Source organism: Oncorhynchus mykiss, chromosome 9, assembly GCF_013265735.2.
Source record: "Oncorhynchus mykiss isolate Arlee chromosome 9, USDA_OmykA_1.1, whole genome shotgun sequence".
Classification (NCBI taxonomy): domain Eukaryota; kingdom Metazoa; phylum Chordata; class Actinopteri; order Salmoniformes; family Salmonidae; genus Oncorhynchus; species Oncorhynchus mykiss.
Genome location: NC_048573.1, coordinates 47,647,173 through 47,672,604, shown reverse-complemented (window position 1 = coordinate 47,672,604; position 25,432 = coordinate 47,647,173). Strand labels below are relative to the sequence as shown.

The following is a 25,432-nucleotide window of genomic DNA, read 5'->3' as shown; positions in this document are numbered from 1 at the left end:
CATTATGTATATAACATTTTTTTCCTAATCACACTGGACTTAAAGTGTATCGTCCAATCAACTAATCACTCCAATCTTAATTCCATGTCCACAGACTAACATATCTTTCCCAATGCACTACCATTATATTATTTCTCCCAGGACACTACCATTTTACTATTTCCTTTTGCAATACATCCTTATAAACCGAGTGCACAAAACATTAGGAACACCTGCTCTTTCCATGCCGTAGACTGACAAGGGGAAAGCTATGATCCCTTATTGATGTCACTTGTTAAGTCCTCTTCAATCAGTGTAGATCAGGGGTTTCCAACCTTTTCTAGCATGAGAGCTACTCTAACGCCATGCCCGAACCAGACGCGCAACATCGTGCGCAAATTGATTCTGGCCCCCCACACCAAATGCGTTCACAACACGCAGGCTGAAATATTAAAAAAAAAACTCTTAACCAATTATATTAATTTGGTTACAGGTCGAAAAGCATAACATTTGTGGCAATTTAGCTAGCTAGTTTGCAGTTGCTAGCTAACTTGTCCATTTTAGCTAGCTTGTTGTTGCTAGCTAATTTGTCCTGGGATATACAGTTGAAGTCGGAAGTTTACATATACCTTAGCCAAATACATTTATACTCAGTTTTTTTTGCAATTCCTGACATTTAATCCTAGTAAAAATTCCCTGTCTTAGGCCAGTTAGATTCACCACTTTATTTTAAGAATGTGAAATGTCAGAATAATAGTAGAGTGATTAATTTCAGCTTTTATTTCTTTTATCACATTGCTAGTGGGTCAGAAATTTACATACACTCAATTAGTATTTGGTAGCAGTGCCTTTAAATTGTTTTATAGCTTGGGTCAAACGTTTCGGGTAGCCTTCCACAAGCTTCCCACAATAAGTTGGGTGAATTTTGGCCCATTCCTCCTGACAGAGCTGGTGTAACTGAGTCAGAATTGCACACACTTTTCAGTTCTTCCCACAAATGTTCTATAGGATTGAGGTCAGGGCTTTGTGATGGCCACTCCAATACCTTGACTTTGTTGTCCTTAAGCCATTTTGCCACAACTTTGTTAGTATGCTTGGGGTCATTGTCCATTTGGAAGACCCATTTGCAACAAGCTTTAGCTTCCAAACTGATGTCTTGGGATGTTGCTTCAATATATCCACATAATTTTTCTCCTCATGATGCCATCTATTTTGTGAAGTGCACCAGTCCATACTGCAGCAAAGCAACCCCCACAACATGATGCTGCCAACCCCCGTGCTTCACGGTTGGGATGGTGTTCTTCGACTTCCAAACCTCCCCCTTTTCCTCCAAACATAACGATGGTCATTATGGCTCAAACAGTTCTATTTTTGTTTCATCAGACCAGAGGACATTTCCCCAAAAAGTATCTTTCCCCATGTGCAGTTGCAAACCGTAGTCTGGCTTTTTTATGGCAGTTTTGGAGCAGTGCCTTCTTCCTTGCTGAGGTGCCTATCAGGTTATGTCTATATATTACTCGTTTTTACTGTGAATATAGATACTTTTGTACCTGTTTCCTCCAGCATCTTCACAAGGTCCTTTGCTGTTGTTCTGGGATTGATTTGCACTTTTTGCACCAAAGTACGTTAACCTCTAGGAGACAGATTGCGTCTTCTTCCTGAGCAGTATGACGGCTGCGTGGTCCCATGGTGTTTATACTTGCGTACTATTGTTTGTATAGATGAACGTGGTACCTTCAGGCATTTGGAAATGTCTCCCAAGGATGAACCGGACTTGTGGAAGTCTGAGGTCTTGGCTGATTTCTTTGGATTTTTCCATGATATCAATCAAGTTTGAAGGTAGGCCTTGAAATACATCCACAGGTACACCTCCAATTGACTCAAATGATGTCAATTAGCCTATCAGAAGCTTCTAAAGCCATGACGTCATTTTCTGGAATTTTCCAAGCTGTTAAAAGGCACAGTCAACTTAGTGTATGTAAACTTCTGACCCACTGGAATTGTGATACAGTGAATTATAAGTGAAATAATCTGTCTGTAAACAATTGTTGGAAAAATGACTTGTGTCATGCACAAAGTAGATGTCCTAACCGACTTGCTAAAACTATAGTTTGTTAACAATACATTTGTGGAGTGGTTGAAAAACAAGTTTTAATGTATTTAAACTTCCAACTTCATCTGTACTTCCAATGTGTTTTCCCCAGAAGGTGCGTAAACTGTTGTGGGAAAAAACTCCAGATTTACATTTACTCTTCACTACAACACTGTCAAATTGATTGGATACGGGAGCTTTATGTTTCTGACAGTTTGTGATGGAACGCATGAAGAAATTGCATGTAGCGTACTTTCAGAATTGCTTTGCGAGCTACGCACAGATAGGCTGTGAGCTACTGGTAACTCACAAACTACCTTTTGGACCTCTCGTGTAGATGAAGGGGATGAGACCGGTTAAAGAAGGAGGTTTAAGCCTTGGGACAATTGAGACATGGATTGTGTATGTGTGCCATTCAGAGGGTGAATGGGCAAGACAAAATATTTAAGTGCCTTTAAATGGGGTATGGTAGTAGGTGCCAGGCGCACCGGAGTGTGTTTAAAAACTGCAACACTGCTGGGCTTTTCACACTTAGCAGTTTCCTGTGTGTATCAAGAATGGTCCACCACCCAAAGGACATCAAGCCAACTTGACACAACTGTGGGAAGCATTGGAGTCAACATGGCCCAGCATCCCTGTGGAATGCTTTCGACACCTTGTAGAGTCCATGCCCCGAGGAATTGAGGATTTTCTGAGGGCAAAAGAGGGTGCAATTCAATATTAGGAATTCGTTCCTTATGTTTGGTACTTTACTGTGATGTCTGTGATATTTTAACTAGTGTATTTTACTGTGATTACTGTCTTGAACCTCTCTATTTGTAGCAGTTCTACCAAGATTGCCCTAAAAAGAAATACTTTACCTAAGTGTATAATTTCCCATTGATTGATTGGTCTTTTTCAGCTCTAACAGTACTATTTGTAGGTTCATCTGAACACAGACATTGACTTAACCACTACTGGACCTGGCTCCAAAACCGAGCCAGCGAAGGACAGTAAGAAAAAATATGATCTATTGGTTATGTTCACTCGTGGCAGTCTGCACCGGTCTGACTCTTCAATAGTTGTCAAACCTCTCACCCTTTTTAACGATTTTCTAGTAGTCATTTTAAGCCTGGCATGGCTTTTCATTGGAGGCAAATGTAACAGTGTTGCTTCCGTCCCTCTCCTCGCCCCGACCTGGGCTCGAACCAGGGACCTCAACAACTGCCTCCAACGAAGCATTGTTACCTATCGCTCCACAAAAGCAGCGGCCCTTGCCGAGCAAGGGAAACAACTACTTCAAGGTCTCAGAGCGAGTGACATCACCGATTTGAAACGCTATTAGCGCGCACCCCGCTAACTAGCTAGCCATTTCACACCAGTTACACAGACAAACCAATGAATTCCTTTCTCTTTTGAGTAATTGCCTCTTCCATTTTTGTGGCAGAGCTGCGATGTGGGTACAGTGTTTTGTATGTGGCTCTGTGTGTGCATATGATGATAAAGTGACTTGAGTTCTACACCTCCATGTATGTCCATCCCTCTCCCTCCCCCTCTCTCACAGTGTTCAGATGGGGATAAGAAGTGCCACCTGTGGACTGTGGTTGACCTGGCCTTCTTTATCCTGATGGGGGTGGTGGGAGGGCTGCTAGGGGCCTTCTTCAATTACATCAACAAGAGGCTGGACAAGTACCGCATGTGACATGTCCACCCCAAGGCCAAGTTTGTCAGGTAACTGCTGGGAAACACACATTCGTGTCATTTATCTTTCATCTCTTATTCTTCCTCTACTCCCTCTCTAGGGTCCTGGAGAGCCTGCTGGTCGCCATGGTGACGACGGTGGGGATATTCGTGGCGTCCATAACGTTGGCGAATGTCGCGACTTGGCCTCCCCCACAACCAACAACAGTACAGCGCCGGTACGTTTGGTAGAGCTGAACTTCGTTTAAAAAAAAAGTGAAGCATATAAAAAAAGAAAGTTATAAACAAACTGTAACAGTTTTCTTGTGGTGAAGGAGAGGTGGACCAAAATGCAGCGTGGTTTTTATTCATGGTTATTTAATAAAAGAAAACTATACGTGAATAGACTAACAAAACAATAAACGTGCGAAAACCTAACCAGCCCTATCTGGTACAAACACAGAGACAGGAACAATCACCCACAAAACCCAACACCAAACAGGCTACCTAAATATGGTTCCCAATCAGAGACAATGACTAACACCTGCCTCTGATTGAGAACCAAATCAGGCCAAACATAGAAATAGACAAACTAGACATGTAACATAGAATGCCCATTCAGATCACACCCTGACCAACCAAAACATAGAAACATACAAAGCAAACTATGGTCAGGGTGTGACACAAACATAAAACAATGTCATAATCATCCTGAAACAAGCACTGAAAGCATATTGGAACACAGCATGATCATTAAAAAAAACTATAATCAAACAAAAGCCATCCTTAAAAAGTTTGTCTTGTGTGTTTTCTATTGTCTCTCTGACATCTTTCGGCAGATTAGTCGCCTGTGTTGAATGACTTAAAATGTCATTGATCCCAACCCTGCTAACAAGGGGGGCGGTTCAGGAGGGTGCATTGTTAAAAACCAATGTAATTGTCTGTCATGTAGAATAGAGAATCCGGTTAGCTCGGCTCATTACATTTCTATCTGCAACGTCATTGAACATACCCCAGTTTCAACATTTCTCTTAATTGAACATACCCAGTACCACTGCTCAGTTGGTTGAGCTGTGTAGCAACTTGCTTAGTGTAAATGAACCAATTAATCTGGCAGAACACACTCCCACTCCAGTATTACACAGTCACTGTGTTAATATTTCACGTTTCAACACTTTGGCTGTGATCTTTGGTATATTCCTTACCAGTCTCTCCAGGCCTCCAGTCTAGTGTACACTCAGGTCCTTCAGAAGTGGAATTTTGCATTTTTAATGGCTCCCACACTGGACAGACATTTTGCAGTGCATACAGGTAAGAATATATAGTTAATAGTAATAGTATAGTTAATAGTAATAATAGTTATTCTGTCCCAACAAGACGTACAACGACATGGCCACTCTGTTCTTCAACTCTCAGGAGGTGGCCATCCACCAACATTTCCACCAGGACGGTGATACAAGACCTGACCTAGGATCAGTTTGACATTTTAGATCAGGGTGTCCCAATAGGCGGCCTGTGGGCCAAATTCGTCCCATCGCTGAATGTAATTGGGGACCCCTATTTTAGGCCATAACAAATGAGATACCTCTCCCTATACTTTCAATGCATTTTTCAGAAAAAGGTGGTCAACCTGCGTTTACCCACCACCAGACCTACAGTGCCAGTAGCCTACCCTCTTAGCCGAGGCAATTTTACACACATGAGCACACGCAGAACAGGTAACCTACATTCAATTTAATAGACCTAGATGAGATGAATCAAAACATGTGTACACCCTAGTTCATGAGTTGAATGCTTGGAATCTTCACATATGTGACGTAAAACTCTACCTTTCCTTACAGTGATGAAATTTATGACCGTGTTATTTGTCATTATTAAGCATTTAACAATTTAATTCGAACATTGAACTTAAACCCTGTCTGAATCCTGGATCTTGGAGGTCTCGGAAAATGCACTGTAAGTGTAACTATGCCTACCCAATAGTTAATTGTGCTTCGCAATGAAAACTGTTGTCAAGGGTACACATATACAAAATAATGTAGAACTATGCCATTGCAAAATCGAATGCTTCTAACCCGAAAGTCAACTACTGTCATTAACATATACTTGTTGAATGGATTGGATGCGCATTGGTCTCGAGCTGAAGGCTAGTTGTCTAGTGTTATTGTAGACCATGATCAGCTGAGCCAGGAAAGAAAATATTAGATTATCTACTTCTTCTTGCCACAGACGGCACGGAGAACACGAATACCAGAAATACAAAGCAATGAGCGCTCTAAACAGCCGACTGACAAAAGCAAACAATTATAAGTCAACGGATAAATCTAATGCATTGGAATAAAGGCTATTTTATCAAGGACACATGGCAAACAAATGGCGCAAATGAGGAAGTGCAAAGGAAAATCTATGCGTTTTTAAAGGAGCTCAGCTGAGGCTGAAATTCAGCAATACTGAGTGGACAGCGCGACTGTGGAGCCAGCTATAGAATTATACAGTACCAGTCATGGACAGGGAGACAGTTTGTGCAGCCACGTAGAAAGAAATCATTTAAACCATGACAGAGAAGTGGGGGTGTTCGTTTCATTTGAAAGCTTTTATTTTCATATTTACCACTGTAAAACTAATTTATCCTTGGATCGTAGACACATAGGAGAATGGTTCAATTAGCGTTATTTAGAGACCACCCCAAAGTTTGACTTTTGTTGCATAAGGGGAGCTCCCGGGTAATTCGCACCCCGGCCCCTGGTCTCACCCCCTATCCATATACACACTGAAAGATATAAATGTGCTTGTTTCAGTGTGATGGCTATACTTTAGTCAATCATTATACTGAACATAATGAACACCTCTGTGGCCTGCTATATATTTATCCTCAGGAGTGAACAACTCTGCAGTTCTGCTAGCTTTTTTTTCTTCTTCTCCCTGGCACTTTCTGTTACTGCTGTGGTTGTTTTACGAGGTAGAACATCAGCAGGAATGAGGCCCCTGAGGACTCGGCTGGAGTTGTGCAGCCCCTGCTGTATTGACCCTCCTTGTCATGTGACGTGTAATTTACTGTGTTTCCTGTCTGTCTCTGTAGGTACTTTCAGCCCCGCTGAACACGCTGACAGTGTTCTTTGTGCTGTGCTTCCTCTTAGCGTGCTGGACGTATGGTGTGTCGGTTGCCCAGTGGCCTCTTTGTGCCCTCACTGCTCTGTGGTGCCGCTTTCGGACACCTGGTGGCCAACCTCCTCAATATGTAAGGACAACGTTCTGATAATGTTCTAGAAATGCTAGGCCAACGTTCTCACAATCAAATGTTCTCGAAATGTAAACCCAGCGTTCAGATAATCTGTACTCAAATATGGAAGGCCAACCGTCTCATAGCAAAAGGTCTATGAATGGTCATGGTGTATATCAGAGTCATATACATGTAGCTATATACTGCTCTGGTTTATATGATTTGAAATCTGTTGGTTTGGAAATCTCTCACCTACTTTCCCAGCGCCAGTATTTATAAAGTATAGTTTTGGCTCTTCTCATGGAGTGTCTATCACTTGGAAAGTGAAAAATGCTTACAAATGCAACTTTTTAGAGATGACATCCTCTGAGAGGGAATCTGCTGACTGGACATGTTCTCTCACTGCCTCTCTCTCTCTCCCGCTCTATGAGTTTCTCTCTCTTCAGCCCACTTCTACTTCTTCCTCGGCTTTGTCAGACTTGGGTATTTTCAGTTATGCTCAACTGAGGGTAATGACTGCTATGTGTCTCACTAGGATGTCTGTGGGAGAGAGTTATCTTAACTGGCTGCTTATTCCAAAAAAGTTATCTTTATAGTTATTGGTTCATGGATTAGTTTTGTGTTTCTAGGAACAAGAAGATAATGCAATTTGAGTCGACACTGCTAGAAGTAAGCCTGAGTCTTATGCATGCTTTTATGCTCACTTCCTGACACTGCTCTTCCTGATTGGCTCCTTTGGCTGTCCTGTTGCCACAGCAACCTGGGTATAGACATCTATTCCGGGACCTTTGCTCTAATTGGAGCAGCTGCCTTCCTGGGAGGCGTGGTCTGGATGACCATCAGCTTGACTGTCATTCTCATCGAATCAACCAATGAGATTACCTACAGCTTGCCCATTATGACAACCCTCATGGTAAAGTACACTTCATTGATTTGAACTTACATTCACAATTTAGTGCACTTGTGTCAGTGTTGGTGCTTACAGGATGGTGTGTGTGCTCAGGTGGACAGGGGATTTCTGCAATAAGGGCATCTATGACGTCCACATTCATCTGAGAAGAGTGCCAATGCTGGAGTGGGAAATGGAGATGGACAAGTAAGAAACAAATACTATATTTATGATAGTAAAGATCAGTAGTCATTAAACAGACACTTGTATCCAAATTAACTTCAAGCTAACACGTTTCTCTTCAGTATACACATACAGTATGCTGCATGGCCCTTTTACAACTTTAGCCAACTGTGTAATCTGCTGCTGTGTTCAATTCCAATTCAAGTCACTCAATTCAGGAAGGGCAAAAAAAATGTTCTTCTTCTAAATAAACACTTGATATAAATAGCTTCTTCTTTTCAGTTTCTTGAAGACCTTGAAAGTAGATTACCTTTTTTTCAATGAATGAATTTGGACCCTAACACGGGCACGTATGTGTCTCTCGTTTGTCTCCCAGACTGACAGCCAGTGACATCATGGATCCCAACCCGACGTACGTGTACCCCTACACGCGCATCCAGTCCCTGGTGAGCATCCTGCGCACCACCGTCTACCACGCTTTCCCCGCGGTTACCGTGAACAGGGACAACGAGCACAAGTTCATGAAGGGCAACATCCTCATCAGCAACAACATTCGCTTCAAGGTAGGAGCCAGGGCTACGTGCAGATAGAAATGTCATGAATCGAGCCGACATGATTTCTTATTCTAGATGTTAGAGGTATGTTTGTTCCACTTGTTTCTATCTGAACCTTTCACAAAGTTTTGTCCTGGGGTGTAATCATATTTCGCAGACCGTAGCAAAATGTTTGGCCTTTTGCAAAACTCATTGCAATGGAAACCGTTTACTGAACCAAACGGAAGCAAATGGTGGGGGGGAACTACCTGAATTTGTCCAAAATAAACTAGTTTTCGTTGCAAAACGTTTTCCATTGTTCCCGTTTTTGCAACAGACCAAACGTTTTTGCTACTGTCTGCAACTAATGAACCCCCCCTGCTGAAGGTGCCCTAGCCATACCACAAGCTGCCACCAGGGGGAGTCAGAGCTCTGTTATACTGTATAATGCATGGGCTGGTGCCATCTACAGTACCTTAAAGTATTCATACCTCTTGATTTATTCCACATTTTTTGTATTACAGCCTGAATTTACCATGGATTAGATGTTTTTTCTCTCACCCATCTACATACACAATAACCCATTTTGACAAAGTGACATGTTTTTTTTATTTTTATGTTTGCAAATATATTGAAAATGAAATACAGACATGTAATTTACATAAGTGTTCACACCCCTGAGTCAATACTTTGTAGAAGCACCTTTGGTGGCGATTACAGCTTTGAGTCATATTTGGTATGTCTGTATCAGCTTTGCACATCTGGAATTGGGGATTTTCTCCCATTTTTCCTTGCAGATTTTCTCAAGCTCTGTTAAGTCAGATGGGGACAGGCGGTGAACAGCCATCTTCAAGTCTTTCCACAGATTCTTGATGGGATTCAAGTCTGGACTTTGGCTGGGCCACTCAAGGACTTTCACATTCCAGCGTTGCTTTGGCTGTATGTTTGGGGTCATTGTCCTGTTGGACTGTAAATCTTTGCCCCAGTCTAAGATTGTTTGCACTCTGAAACAGGTTCTCGTATGCCTGTATTTGCCTTCATTCATTGTTCTATTGTTCTATGCTTACCTGTCTCCCAGTCCCTGCCGCAGAAAATAAGATATTTCTGTATTTTATTTTCAATACATTTGCAATCATTTCTAAAAACATATTTTCACTCTGTCATGGGGTATTGTGTGTAGATGGGTGAGAAAAATATATTTGATACATTTTGAATTCAGACTGTAACACAAGAAAATGTGGAATAAGTCAAGGGGTATGAATACTTTCTGAAGGCACTGTATAAGCCTGTTAATTTGGCCCTATTTGTAGGTTATCGTTCCTTTCCTTCTTGTAGTGTTGTTGATTTTAAAGGGCTGTGTAAATCACATGGGATTTACTGATTTGACACGATTGGATAGGCAACAACAAACATTCTATCTCTGTCAGGGCAGTGGTTATATCAAGGGAATGTAGGAAACAGGGATGCACAGACAGTGAGTTGTTCATGGTCTCTTGCTGTAAGAACCTTTACACTAAATCAACAGGAAAGTTGACAATCCATGTCTCAATTGTCTCAAGGCTTAAACATCCTTCTTTAACCTGTCTCCTCCCCTTCATCTACACTGATTGAAGTGGATTTAACAAGTGACATCAATATGGGATCATAGCTTTCACCTGGTTTCACATGGTCAGTCTATGTCATGGAAAGAGTAGGTATTCTTAATGTTTTGTGTACTCAGTGTATATCTGTTTAGTCTTCTTGATCAATTTGCAGTCTACAAATGATTGGTGATTATGTTCCGCCCCCGACCATCCGCTCAAGAAGACATTGACCTGCGGTTGAATCTAGTTGATGATCCCTGATGTGGGGCTTCAAATCAAATCAAAATGTTATTGGTCACATACACATTTAGCAGATGTTATTGCGGGTGTAGCGAAATGCTTGTGTTCCTAGCTCCAACAGTGCAGTAGTATCTAACAATACACACATCTAAAAGTAAAAGATTGGAATTAAGAAATATATACATTTTAGGATGAGCAATGTCAGAGTGGCATTGTCTAGAATACAGTATGTAAACATTATTAAAGTGACTTGTGTTCCATGTCTATGTACATAGGGCAGCAACCTCTAAGGTGCAGAGTTGAGTTACCGGGTGGTAGCCGGCTAGTGATGACTATTTAACAGTCTGATGGCCTTGAGATAGAAGCTGTTTTTCAGTCTCTCGGTCCCAGCTTTGATGCACCAGTTCTAACCTCGCCAACTGGATGATGGCGGGGTGAACAGGCTGTGGCTCGGGTGGTTGATGTCCTTGATCTTTTTGGCCTTCCTGTGTCATCGGGTGCTGAAGGTGTCCTGGAGGGCAGGCAATGTGCCCCCGGTGTTGGGCATACCGCACCAACCTCTGGAGAGACCTGCGGAAGCAGGCGGTGCAGTTGCCATACCAGGCGGTGATACAGCCCGACAGGATGCTTTCAATTGTGCATCTGTGGAAGTTTGAGGGTCTTAATGTATACATCGGTACATCTTCTTTGTTTCCTGTGAGAAGTGGAGAGATGCCCATTCTTTTTTAAGAAGAGTGCAGAGTTACCTAGCAGACACACAATGCTTGACTACTAGGTGATGTGTCCAAACAGATACTATGGTATGTTCTAACCACTGAAGTCATAACCATATGTTAGCACTGATGTCTTTACCCCATTACTGCAGTCATAAACCAGGTAATGACCCATCCTCTATTTAATTAACAAGCATGTTTAGAAGGAGAAGCATGTGTAAGGGAGTGTGTGCAATTATTACTGTGAATTGGGGCACCAGTCTGTTATGGGACAGACATTGTATTTTAAGGCGACCTGACTTATTTTAACAATACATTTATAAGACAACAATGAAAATACTAGGAATAATATGGATTCATCTGAAGGTATAAATTATTATATTATTAAAATAAGAAGACCACACAATCCCTTTATACAATCAATATTTGAAGACGCTAATCAAAATATCTACAAAACATAATGAAAATTATCATGGAAATAGGTAGTAAAGGGAATAGAATGAAATATGAAAAGCTTAAGTATAATGCTTAGTGTATGGGCGCTTCAGTTCCAATTCCTGTACCAGATCTTATTTAGGGGCTTCATAGCAAAGGGGGTGAATACATATCCACGCACCACAGGGCATGAAAGGGATAACGAATCCCGTTGTTTGTGTCGTCCATTTCGGGGAAGTACCTGCGTAATTGCGCTAACTCAGGCGCTTCACTAAATCACATTTGACATTGTCCGTAAACTTGAGTTAGTTTGCACACAAAAAAATCATACAATGATGGAAAGACCTGTGTGTTTTCCTTACTAATGCAGACAGAGAAGAGCTCCAACTTCTTAACCATAGCCTCAATTTTATCCCGCACATTGCATATAGTTGCGGAGAGTCCCTGTAATAGATTCAAATCATTCAGGCAAGGAAAAACATCTCCCAGATAGGCCAGTCGTGTGAGAAATTCATCATCATACAAGCAGTCAGACAAGTGAAAATGGTCAGTAAAGAAAAGTTTAAGCTTGTCCCTCAATTTAAAGAAATGTGTCAATACTTTGCCCCTTGATAACCAGCGCATGTCTGTATGTTGTAAAAGCGTTACATGGTCGCTGCCCATTATTGCATAATGCAGAAAATACACGAGAGTTCAGGGGCCTTGCTTTAACAAAGTTAACCATTTTCACTATGTCTCCCTGTCATGGTTTTTGCGCCATCAGTACAGATACCAACACATCTTGACCACCAACATTCATTTGACGTCACAAAGCTGTCCAGCACTTTCAAAATATTCTCTCTTGTTGTCCTGGTTTCCAGAAGAGGATGTCTTCCTTAATTGACCCCCCCATAAACATAACGGACATGTATCTGGGCTGTGCCAGGCCCACCACATCTGTTGACTCATCCAGTTGTATAACGCATAAAATTCACAGGCTTGTATGCAAAGCAGTACCTGTTTCCAAACATCTCCTACCATGTCACTAATGCATCATGAAACAGTGTTATTTGATTAAGGCAATTTTTGGGCCTTTTCCCCCAACATTGTCCCAGCCATATCCACGGGAGCAGGAAGAATTAAGTCTTCCACAATAGAATGGGGCTTGCCTGTTCTAGCCACTCGGTAGCTCACCATATAAAACTCTTCTAGCCCTTTCTGATTAATGGTATGTTGCCCCAAATCAATGTAGTTCATCATATTTGTGCATCTTCGAGGGTCCAACGTCCCCGTCTGTTCGGTGCTTTCCCGAGTAAGGGAGCATTAGCTCTTTGGCTGCATCAGTTCACAACTGTCAGTGTACATGCTAGCTGGGTTAGCGATCTTTCAAAAAAATCCTTGTTAGTAAGGATTACCTACACATACTGTGCAGCTCATGTTATAGACAGATGCTACATGGCAGACCAATCTGATCTCATCTCTCGGAATGTCCAGCCCATCCATAATCTCAGCCAATCATGGCTAGTGGGAAGGTTCCTGACTTTTTCCATGGCTAAACCAACTACGCTCGTAATTTAACACTTATGTGTTTACAGATGGCATACACATTTTTAAGGCACATGAAAGTTCACATGTTCCAGAAGGCATTTCTGACAAAAAAAGCATTTTGATCAAAAAATGTCTCCTGTGAAGTAGTGACGTGCGACATACGCCTAGTTTCCCGAAACGAGTCACACATTTCCACGCTGAGGTTGGACTAATACTGACTTTAAAAAAAATTATAATGCCCTTTTAGTGTAAGAGCTGTTTGAAAAGACCATCTGAAATTTCAGGCTGCTTTGGTCAGATGGAGTTTTTGCCTGCCTGTGTCATCACTAGGCGGTAAATTAGTTAATATACCAATAAAGGGGTTGCAGTTGCATCACAAATCACCTAGCAACCACACCAGACACCGTGTTGGAAGACCAGAGTCAGTCTGGTGGAAGTCCTCCAATCGTCCATATGGCTGGCTGCGTTTTTCTACCACCAGAAACTTCGGGAAGATTGCCCATTATTAAGGACCCAGAAAACAGATGCAGTTGGAGAAGCTATTCAAGTAAGTAAATATATTTTGAAAATGATAAACATTATTATTAGCTAAACTTGTCAGAGAAGGGGAGTAGGTTACTCAGGATAGGGCATGTACCTTTGTGGGAGGACATTTTGAAAAGATTCTTCAGTTCCAGTCCTTAGCAACAACAAAAAAGACAGATATAGCAATGTAATATTCAGTACTCTCTGATTGAGTATAATGAACCCCATTTCTTTGTGATGTTTTCTGTCTTCAGATACAGAGAGCTGTGAAACCCTGTCTGCAGATGAAGAGAAAGGTCCCAATGAATGTCCCAAAAGAATGAGGGTACATCTTTAGCAAATGTTTTAAACAAAAATACAATTAAAAGACAATGTATAAAGCCTATTACAACTGGAGTAGGCCAACCCTGCTGGGTGTGCACTCTTCAGTTCTAGCCCAGCACTAACACACCTGATTTGATTTATCCTACCTAATTAGTTGATAATCAAGTGTGCTATTGCTGGGTTGGAATAGAAGTTTGCTCACCAGGTAGATCAGGGATCAGTGGAGCGATGTTGGCTACCTCTGGTATTGACTAGAGCTGTGTTCGAATACCCATACTAACATACTGTATACTTCATACTTAATGAGTACTTAATACGTTCATTTTAGTATACTGTAAATGAACAGAATGCTTTCAGTTGAGCGTACTAGCTCTTTGCCGGTCTACCGGAAGTTTATGCTGTTGCTGTGCAACCTCTTGCTAGCTAGTTAGCATAAATTACTAGTTAGACATTTTACGACTTCGGGTGTGTTCTTAAATTCAATGTGAAGTGCCAGAGTGAGCTCGTAAAGTTAAATCATTGTCCGTTTGTAAATTCAGAGTGTTTCGCTCTCGGAGCACACACTGGACGAGGAGTAGGGTTGATTTGAGCGTTCTGACCTTACAACGGCACCCAAGCTAACGTTGGCTATGAGACCACTCTGACCATTTTACTCACCCTAGCAGAAATGGCTAGGCAGTTTATGTTATCCAGAGCGTTGGTGACTAACTATGCTGCTGGCAAAGCTTTTATGCCTTTTTGCCGACGTTACACCGGCCAAATTCAACGGGTGTTGAACGCTCGTAAATTCATTATTCTGCGCTCTGGTACACTCAGACGAGAAGATAGCCAGAGAGAATTTACGAAAGCACCCCATTTTCTTCAAACCTGAAAACGATGGGAAGCCACACCCATTTCCTAAATAATTGCATTATGGACCCTAAAGTACAGAAATATTGTCCTCTGTGTGTATACTTCATATTTAGGCAAATTTAAATACGACATCCGGGAACTCTTGGCATACTAACTATAATCGATACTATGACCAATAAGCATACTATATACTCAATTCATGTCACAAATAGTACAGTTATCATGCGTATTCGAACACAGCTTTTGTTTCCCGTATGCTTTCGTAATAATAGCCTACTTGTTACTGAGATGTCTAACCTTTGAGTTAGCCTTTGAGTTAGCACTTTGAAATGATATGTAATAAAGTGCTGATTCTTTGAAGGTAAGTGTATTGTGAACTATTATTCAAGATGAACTAGTCAATGTTGATTCATCAAAGATCACAATCCTGCAATAAAGAGTGGAAGGAATATGTCTCATGTGTTTGTGTTGTATTCTCAAATGAACATTACCTTTTTGTTCAGTTGTAAGCTCTCCAATTAGTTTTGTCACTCAGGATGTCAGTCATACCCATTTCGCAGCTGATAATGGCACGCCAATGCAGCAGTGGTTCCCAACTCCGGTCCTTGAGTCCCCTCAGCGGCATACATGTAATAGCCCCAGACAAACATACCCGATTCAACTAATCATCAGGCCCTCATTGGAGGGCCTGATGATTACTTGACAAGTTCATTGGAGGGCCTGATGATTACTTGACAAGTTCATTGGAGGGCCTGATGATTACTTGACAAGTTCATTGGAGGGCCTGATGATTACTTGACAAGTTCATTGGAGGGCCTGATGATTACTTGACAAGTTCATTGGAGGGCCTGATGATTACTTGACAAGTTCATTGGAGGGCCTGATGATTACTTGACAAGTTCATTGGAGGGCCTGATGATTACTTGACAAGTTCATTGGAGGGCCTGATGATTACTTGACAAGTTCATTGGAGGGCCTGATGATTACTTGACAAGTTCATTGGAGGGCCTGATGATTACTTGACAAGTTGAATCAGGTGTGCTTATCCGGGGCTACAATCAAAATGTGTAGTGTTGGGGGTACTTGAATACCAGAGTCGGGAACCACTGTCCTACAGTCTGACGGCATTAGCCTTATGGGCATTTGCAATGCACCCCATGACATTGTGCATCTGAAGCAGAAAATAGCTTACCTCACACATTGTTTACATAATACGCTGTTGAGCTATATGTTTTCAATTAAAAAAACAATACCAGTAGACAATGTATATTAGGCTCATCATTATACTAGATCTTGTACATTCCTTACGCTGATATGAAATTGTTTAGTGCAAATCCAACCCCAGTGAAATGTCAAAGCAGGAGATTGGATCCTTAGCATAAAAACAGACACAACTACTTCTACAAAGTTCAATGCCAGATACGTTTCTCCCAGAAGGTCTGACTGGCACTTGGAGGTATCTGACCTCAGGATAAGACCCAGATGCAGACAGTTAAAATCACAGAAGTTTATAAACAAAATGGGGAAGGCAAAATGACAGGTCAAGGGCAGGCAGAGGTTGGTAATCCATTGCAAAGTCCATAAGGTACAGAACGCAGGCAGGCAGAGGTCAGTAATCCAGTGCAAAGTACATAAGTTACAGAACGGCAGGCAGGCAGGCAGATTTTGGTAATCCAGTGCAAAGTCCATAAAGTACAGAACGGCAGGCAGGGTCAGGGCTAGGCAGAATGGTCAAAACTAGAAAACAGGGACTAACGCGAACCGGGGTACAGAAAAACACTGGTCGGCTTAAAAGGACAAACTGGAAACAGTCAAACAGAAAACACAGGTATAAATGCACAGGTGATAATGGGGAAAATGGGCGACACCTGGAGGGGGGTGGAGACAAGCAAAAGACAGGTGAAACAGATCAGGGTGTGACAGGAGGTGCCACTGATAATGAAGATGGTTTGCCTAAGACTACAACAACAATTACATTGTCCGCTAAATGTGTTTAAATTGTAAAAGAAAGAAAGAATAGTTAGGCTGTAAGAAATCCTTTTATTTAGTAAGACAAGGTGCTCTCTCCTCATGGCACAACCGAATCATTCAGATTGACCAAGGCACAGCAAATGAAAACCATTTTGTCTAACTGAGGGATGTCTCCTTTCATATCTGGAAAAGGGCGAAATAGTAGAAGTGGAAACTGATGCTGCTGCAGCATTGCTCATCTTCACGGTGGGAATCTGGTCGACATGGGCTTCTTGATAGTCTGAAATGTGTTGATCAAAGGCCACATTTTCCCTGTGCAAAGGAAAGAAAAGAAACATATTTGATATAGCCTGTAGGCCTATTTATTTATTTATTTATTTTAACCTTTTTTTATTTAACCTATGCCACTACACGCTCAGCCATGTACAAGGATTAGATTCAGTTATATTAATTTTCTGAATAAATCATGACTATCCAATCATCACATTAGGAATAGTAGGCTTACATTAGTCTGCAAATGTATTGATAGATGCATGCAATGCTTTATTATAAAGGAACATTTTTATGGTGGAAAAAATAGCTTCCCCAAAACTTGAAACTCATGCGCAGCCTATGAGAGAGACACATGCTAATAGCTAGACTACACGCTATTAGGTAGCTAATGTTGGCTAACTTAGTCTTGTTGTAATCACCTGGTTAGCATAACATCTAAACGAAACTATAAATCGATCAGACTAACCAGTGATGAAATGTTCGGAACAGATCCTGTGCTGACAGTTGTCTGGGTTCAGGTCTTGACTGACAAAAAGGTTTCTTTGTTTTTCAGACAGTTCTTGAGTCTTATCTTCTTGGTGTTTCATGATTACGGGTAATCTGTTTTTCCTGCCTTGTTAGAGAAGCCAAATACTGAACAGAAATTGACCATGGTGATGAATCAACTAGTTTTAGGCACTGTTATCATGCAGCTTGGGGTAACCACTCAGCTGTTGTTGTTGGAAGAATTGACGTGGTGATCTTCCAACATGGCTTCCAGGAGGCGTCATACGCAACCTGGCAACCCTCTATAAGAAAGAGTTCCAAATAATAGCTAGTTTTCAGTTTTCCCCTCCTCACTCAGACTAATCCCAGACAGTCCTACTGTAGCTAATTCTTTGCTTAAGAAATTGCTTTTTGCTATGAAGCAATTATTAGATTTCTTTGACCATTTTCATTGAAAACAACCACAGTAATGTACTTAATTGTTACCCAGAAATGATTTGCTATTGAGATAAAAACAACTGCGTCGAACCTTTACTTTATTTGGCACTTAATAGCCACTTACAACGAGCTTGTCGTGGAATACAAGAAATGGGGGGGTGCATACCCTCATCCACATTGATGGGTCCACAGTGGAGAGGGTCAAGTTCCTCAGTGTCCTCATCACTGAGGAATTGGCACCAGCACAGTCGTGAAGGCACCTCTTTGCCTTCAGTAGGCTGAAACGATTTGGCATGCCCCCTCAGATCCTTAGGAACTTTTACAACTGCACCATCCTGACTGGTTGTATAACCGTCTGTTATGGCAACTGCACCACTCTCGACTGGAAGAGAGTGGTGTGGATGGCCCAGCGCATCACTGGTGGTGAGCTCCCAGCCATCCAGGGCATACATTCCATGCGGTGTCTGAAAAAGGCCCAAAAAATTGCCTAAGACTCCAGCCACCTCAGACAGACTGTTCTTTATACTCCCTTCCGGCAGGTGGTACCAGTGCATCAAGGCTCAGACCAGCAGACTCCTAAACAACGTATCTCCTGGCCATAAGACTTTTAAATGGATAACTACTGCTCTCCCTCTCCCCCAGACTATCCACACGGACTCTATGCCCATCCACTGGTCTCTACCCACTCAAGACGCACACACCTTAGGGCTGTTGCGGTGACCGTATTACCGCCACACTGTCAGTCATGAGTCATGACTGCAGTAAAATTCTAAAAAAGCATGCCCAGGGTGCATGAAAGGAGATTACCGTGCATACATACAGCCCTAGGCGATGCTGTTGGTTCATTGATTGTGCAGGGCGGCTTACAGGTAGTCTACAATTATAGTGAATTTGTATTTGATTTTGAATAGCCTATTAATAAGGATTTTTCTATATTTTCATAGTTAATTGGGTGGCACATTGCCTTTAGCTATACAGAATATCTCACCACCATGTGTTTCCATCTCCTCTCCTTTATTCCTTTCTTGAGCGTGCAGAGGGTCTGTCAACAGTTAAGTGAAATATGTTTTGTTGAGTTAAACATGTTACTATCGATGTTCCCAAACAGATTTCACTTGGTTTCCCAAATTAAGCGCTAGGTAGCTGCAGGAACAGGGTTGGAGAGTCCATGTCATAGAGAGTTTGGGCAGAATATCACCTGTCGGGCAGCGAGAGTATGCTCCTCAAACAGTGGAAATAAGTGTTGTTATATTTATTTCTCAGCTGCTCATATGAAACACAGGTCTGCTATAAAACTGAAGTAGCCTACCCAGCATCATTGAAAAATGGACTGGTGGGAAAACTCATGGCCTCCATTCGCCATTTGAGGAGATTCAGCTGACATGTATTCTTCCCCTGTTCCTGTCCATTTGGTAATGGGCCATTCTAAATCAAAACTGATTTTACACATTAGTAAAGTCCAGATTAAATTGAGAATAGTCTGATGGGTGAAAATATGATCACTTGGTGAGAGAACAGTGTGTGCAGCCTGGGGCAAGAAACACAGCGTAAACTTTTTCTGCAACTTTCTCAAATCATCAATATCCTATAGTTGCATCGTGTTGCCCATTTATGTTTGGATTTCTAAAACATTCTAAGGTTTGTATCAGTAACAACTACAGTTGCCAAATAACTCTAAATCTAGCGTGTAGGACCTGTTTCAATAGATCACTTTTAGCTCAACATAGCCACTTCATATGCACACTCGCTCCAGAAAAATATCCTTTCTGTTTTATTCCGTTTCAAGTCATCTTTAGTCAAGTAAAATCATATAGTATCAAATAATGGCACGGGACTTATAAGCATATCTTGTCAGCGAAATGAACAAGCCTAGAGCTAATGGCATGGACCATAGCCAGATACTATACAGTAGGGAAAATAAATTTTTTGGGATACATTTTTTTGGAAAATACATTTTCTTCATACTATAATGTTCCTTTAGACCTGACTAAAATAAAGAATGGATTTATTGTGATGTTCTATATGAAATTGATTTATTATGCTTTTTTAAATGTAGATGTTCCAAAGGTGCGCATCAGCGGCTTGTATGTAGCTTGTATGTAGCTTGTATGTAGCTTGTATGTAGCTTGTATGCTTGAAGGCCTGGAGATGCTAAATGTGTGTTTATGTTAATTAACGGTCAATTACCTTGAAACCGGCATTCTTTTGCATGACAATAACTGACAAAATGTCATGACTGCCACAACTCTAACACACCTTCACTGTCACTCTTACTCACATGCACACACACATACTCACATGCGCACACTCACATACTGTACACCCTCAGTCACACAGTCATTACTGACGGCACACACTTTCGCTTTTGCTAGAATGATTGTTGATTAATCAACACCCACACACATTGCTTTTGTTTTTTCTTCCTCTTATTGAAAGTTAAGCATTTAAGCATTTCACTGTACTTGAGCATGTGACAAATTAAACTTGAAACTACTATAGTAATTTTGTAGATGGGAAAATGTGTCTTTGTTATGAAGTTGAACATGTGCTCTTTATGACAGAATGTTAAAATTAGGTGAAATCAAGTTAGATTTCGTTTTTTTTTTTTATCAACTTCCAATTCTGAAAAGACACCAAATTGGCGGAACAAACCTTATATGATTATGTCTTGGTCAATATATGTCTTGGTCAATATGTAAACATATGGCTTCTAAGTCTTGATGTAAGTCTTAATGTATACATCGGTACATCTTCTTCGTTACCCGTGAGAAGTGTGAAGATGCCCATACCTTCCCGTTCCCAAGAAGAGTGCAGAGTTACCTACGTAGCAGACACACAATGCTTGACTACTAGGTGATGTGTCCAAACAGATACTATGGTATGTTCTAACCACTGAAGTCATAACCATATGTTAGCACTGATGTCTTTACCCCATTACTGCAGTCATAAACCAGGTAATGACCCATCCTCTATTTAATTAGCAAGCATGTTTAGAAGGAGAAGCAGGTAAAACATAGATAGTTTCCATTAACTGTGATGAGTCAGTCTGGTGTTTTTTATTTGGAGAAAATGTTGTGCTGACGTGTGTTTCTGTGTGTATCTTTCCAGACACGTGCCCTACCCTAATCTGTATCCAGACTAGTCCACTAAGCGAGGAGTGGACCATGGAAGAGCGCTTCCGACCTCTGACCTTCCACAGCATCATCTTTGCGGTCCCAGTTGGTCAACCTGCTCATCCGTGGCGTCTGCTACACAGAGAACCAGTCGGTTAGTGTTCCAATCCACTCCTCATGAGGGTCGTATTAGTTAGTGATGGGGAGGAAACATTTACACAAAAGATTATTGCGAGATTATCTTAATCTTATCTTGATTTTAATCTTCTTTTTATATGGTGAGCCAACATGTTTTCAGCACTTTCATTTCCATGACTGCTCAAAACTTGTTTACTCATGACTCTTTTGTTCCTCTGCAGCAGACATGTAGTGAGCAGTATGTTTGAACATCGAATCACAATAAAATCAGAGTATCGATTCGCAGTATATAAAATAGTGTGACATAAAGAATCGCAATACATATAGTTTCTCATCTAAGTATTGTGATAATATCATATTGTGAAGTCCCTGGCAGTTCTCAGCCCTAGTGTTCATTAGGCACCAAATGGAAGAAACTGTGGAGGAACTACCTTCACTCTCATTCTTGTTCTCTTTTGCAAAACGTTTTGCTACATTTTGATACTTTGTGCTATGCACTAATGAATATGACCCAGGAGTAAGTCAGTGTGTCTAGGGGAGAGAGGAAGTGAAGGAGTGTCTGTGTTTGTGCACTGTTCTCTTTCACTGTATGTCTGTGCGTCCACATAGAGTGCCACGCAGCCCAGACTGTCATACGCTGAGATGACTGAGGACTACCCCTGTTTCCCAGGCATCCACAACTTGGACCTGGCTCTCCTCAACCCCCGCATGATAGTGGTACGACCCAGTCCATCACACAGGAGCTGTGTTGTTAGACTTCAATGCAGCTTCTTATACTATCGATCATAATCTGTTGCTGAAAAAACATATGTGTTATCTGCCATATCATGGATTGAGAGCTACCTATCTAATAGAACACAGAGGGTTTTCTTTAATGGAAGCCTCTCTAACGTAAACCAGATAGAGTGTGGTGTTCTTCAAGGCAGCTGTCTTGGCTCTCTACTGTTCTCCTTTTTTGCTAATGACCTACTACTAGCATTGAATATAGCCTGTGTGTCTATGTACGCCGATGACTCAACATTATACACGTAAGCTACCACGGAAGTAAATCACTTAAATCCCTAACAAAGAGCTGCAGTCATTTTTAGAATGGGTGGCTAGTAATAAGCTAGTCATAAATATATCGAAAACTAAAAGCATTGTATTTGGGACAAATAATTTGTTAAACCCTGAACCTCATCTAAATCTAGTTGGGAATAATGTGATCATACAGTCGTCCAGAAGAGCTGGAAGTAATTTAGCATAGAAGTAATTTAGCTCATCTGGTAGGTTTTTGTCACTGGGCAGCTCGTGGCTGTGCTTCCCTTTGTAGTCTGTAATAGTTTGCAAGCCTTGCCACATCTGACGAGCGTCGGAGCCGGTGTAGTACGGTTCAATCTTAGTCCTGTATTGACGCTTTACCTGTTTGATGGTTTGTCGGAGGGCATAGCGGGATTTCTTATAAGTTTCCGAGCTGCCACTCATTGAAAGTGGCAGCTCTACCCTTTAGCTCATTACGGATGTTGCCTGTAATCCATGGCTTCTGGTTGGGGCATGTATGTACGGTCACTGTGGGGATGACGTCATCGATGCACATATTGATGAAGCCAGTGACTGATGTGGTGTACTCCTCGGTGCCATCGGAAGAATCCCAGAACATATTCCAGTCTGTGCTAGCAAAACAGTCCTGTAGTTTAGCATCTGCTTCATCTGACCACTTTCTTATTGATCAAGTCACTAGTGCCTCCTGCTTTAGTTTTTGCTTGTAAGAGGAATCAGGAGGATAGAATTATGGTCAAATTTGCCAAATGGAGGGCGAAGGAGAGCTTTGTAGGCGTCTCTGTGTGTGGAGTAGAGGTGGTCTAGTTTTTTTCCCTCTGGTTGCACATTTAACATGCTGATAGAAACTAGGTAAAACTGATTTGAGTTTCCCTGCATTAAATACCCCGGCCACTAGGAGCGCCGCCTCTGGATGAGCGTTTTCCTGTTTGCTTATGGCCGTATACAGCTCATTGAGTGTCGTCTAAGTGCCAGCATCGGTCTGCGATGGTATATAGACAGCTACAAAAAATATAGATGTAAACTCTCTGGGTGAATTGTGTGGGCTACAGCTTATCATGACATACTCTAACTCAGTTGATCAAAACCTTGAGACTTCCTTAGATTTCGTGCACCAGCTGTTGTTTACAAATATACATAGGCCGACGCCCCTTGTCTTACCAGAGGCTGCTGTTCTATCCTGCCGAATAAGCTTAAAACCCGCCAGCTGTATGTTAATCATGTCGTCGTTCAGCCACGACTCTGTGAAACATAAGATATGACAGTTTTTAATGTCCCGTTGGTAGGATATACATGCTCGTAGTTTGTCTATTTTATTATCGATTGATTGTACGTTGGCTAATAGGACTGATGGTAAAGTTAGATTACCCTTTCGGCGACAGATCCTTACAAGGAACCCCGACCGCCGTCTTCTCCTCCTGCGAATGCCGGGGATGAAGGTTTGTCGGGTGTCTGGAGTAAATCCTTCCCGTCCGAATTCCTCCAGTACGGGGTGAGTAATCGCTGTCCTGATATCAAGAAGCTCTTTTTGGTCATAAGACACAGTGGCAGAAACATTATATACAAAATAAGTTACAAATAACATGAAAAAATATACACAATAGCACAATTAGTTATGGGTTCGTAAAACGGCATGCATCTCCTTCGACGCCATTATATGGTCAAGTGCTGCATAGAGGGACATAGGCAAATTACAGTTGACCCAGAACAGAGCAGAATATCTGGCCCTTAAATGTACACAGAAGACTAATATCAACAACATGCATATGAATCTCTCATGGCTCAAAGTAGATGAGAGATTGACTACTGGTCTTTGTGAGAGGTATTGACATGTTAAAAGTACCGAACTATCTGTTAAATCGGTTAACACACAGCTCAGACACTTATACATACCCCACAAGACATGCCACCAGAGGTCTCTTCACAGTCCCCTAGCCCAGCACAGAGGCTAGCAAACACACAGTACTATATACAGTTGAAGTCAGGATTTTACATACACCTTACCCAAATACATTTAAACTCAGTTTTTCAAAATTCCCTGTCTTAGGTCAGGTAGGATCACCAATTTATTTTAAGAATGTATGAATGTCAGAATAATATAATTATTTATTTCAGATTTTATTTCTTTCATCACATTCCCAATGGGTCAGAAGTTTACATAATCTCAATTAGTATTTGGTAGCATTGCCTTTAAATTGTTTAAGCCATTTTTCCACAACTTTGTAAGTATGCTTGGGGTCATTGTCCATTTGGAAGACCCATTTGCAACCAAGCTTTAACTGATGTCTTGAGATGTTGCTTCAATATAACCACATAATTTTCCTACCTCGTGATGCCATCTATTTTGTGAAGTGAACCAGTCCCTCCTGCAGCAAAGAACCCCCAACAACATGATTCTGCCACCCCCGTGCTTCACGGTTAGGATGGTGTTCTTCGGCTTGCAAGCCTCCCCCTTTTCCTCCAAACATAATGATGGTCATTATGACCAAACAGTTCTATTTTTGTTTCATCAGACCAGAGGACATTTCTCCAAAAAGTACGATATTTGTGCCTATGTGCAGTTGCAAACCGTAGTCTGGCTTTTTTATGGCTGTTTTGGAGCAGTGGCTTCTTCCCTGCTGAGCGGCCTTTCAGGTTATGTCGATATAGGACTCGTTTTACTGTGGATATAGATACTTTTGTACCTGCTTCCATTAGGTACAATGTTTTGTTTGATATGTTTTTATCTCTGTTTGGACCTCATTAAGACTATTTGTTGCCTTGGCAACAGTTTATGGGGATCCACATTATAGTGGTACGACCCAGTTAATCATTATGGATGTGTGACATCTCTTTATCGAGTCAATACAATGGACAATGCGTAAAAGGGAAATTATTTTTCATCTTTCCCTTTCAGGACGTCACCCCGTACATGAACCCGTGCCCCTACACAGTGTCCCCAAACACGCATGTGTCTCAAGTTTTTAACCTGCTCAGGACCATGGGCCTCCAACACCTGCCTGTGGTCAATGCCGTAGTAGAGGTGAGTGTTACTGCAAAGGGTTCCTCAACTTCCGGTTTCTACTTCCTGTTTAATCTCTGTGGACAGGGTTGTATTCATCAGTGAACACCGTAGCCAAACGGCTTGCAATTGAAAAGCAAAAGCAGTGTTTCTTGTTGGACAGGTTCAAATAGCCCCCCCTTTGTTTCCTTCTGTTTGGTACCTAGTGAATTACAACCCA

The 25,432-nt window shown here is 41.6% G+C and overlaps 1 pseudogene; it reads left to right on the top strand.

Moving 5' to 3' along the window:
- The window catches only part of LOC110531190, a 34,417-nt pseudogene that overhangs the window by 3,948 nt on the left and 5,037 nt on the right, over nt 1-25,432 (top strand).